Here is a 441-nt window from a genome sequence, read left to right on the forward strand (position 1 = left end):
CCCCGGCCCGCACCCCTGCTCCCTCCTCCGGGCCTCCGGGCAGCACCGGGCCCGGCGCTCAGCCGCCGGCGGGACCGCGCGCCCGCGACGAAGTTTGGCTCCGAAGAGGGAGCGGGAGCAGCCCCGGAAGGGTAAGGAAAGGAGCGCCCCAGCACCTCAGGGGAACAGGCTCCTCCCGCCGCGGGAGTCCAGCGGTCCTCGGCCTGCGGTGGCGGCTCGGCGCGGACTGGGGCTGCCTCTCGGACCCTCCTCCGTCTCCGCCTCCTCGCTTTCTGCTCCCGGAGCCGGGATAACGCGGCTGCCACAGACCGAGAGGCTTAAAATGGCGCCGCACAAGGACCTCTTATAAGTCGCGCAGAGTCGTGGTATCCTGCCGCCACCGGCGCAGCGCGGAGCGTTCCGCCGCGCGAGGACAAGGGGCGGGGCGCGGGCGGACGCGGA

General features: G+C 73.7%; 1 protein-coding gene across 3 annotated transcripts in view; it reads right to left on the reverse strand.

The window, feature by feature from the left end:
- The window catches only part of CTNNB1 (catenin beta 1), a 35,956-nt gene extending 35,584 nt beyond the window's left edge, over positions 1 to 372 (reverse strand). For all 3 annotated transcript variants that reach the window (XM_011357391.2, XM_011357394.2, XM_011357393.2), the window contains exon 1: positions 156 to 372. The gene's annotated coding sequence lies outside the window, so the exon portion shown is untranslated. The remainder of the gene's footprint in view (positions 1 to 155) is intronic.
- Positions 373 to 441: the final 69 nt, after the last annotated feature.

This window comes from Pteropus vampyrus, unplaced genomic scaffold (assembly GCF_000151845.1).
Source record: "Pteropus vampyrus isolate Shadow unplaced genomic scaffold, Pvam_2.0 Scaffold35, whole genome shotgun sequence".
Lineage (NCBI taxonomy): Eukaryota > Metazoa > Chordata > Mammalia > Chiroptera > Pteropodidae > Pteropus > Pteropus vampyrus.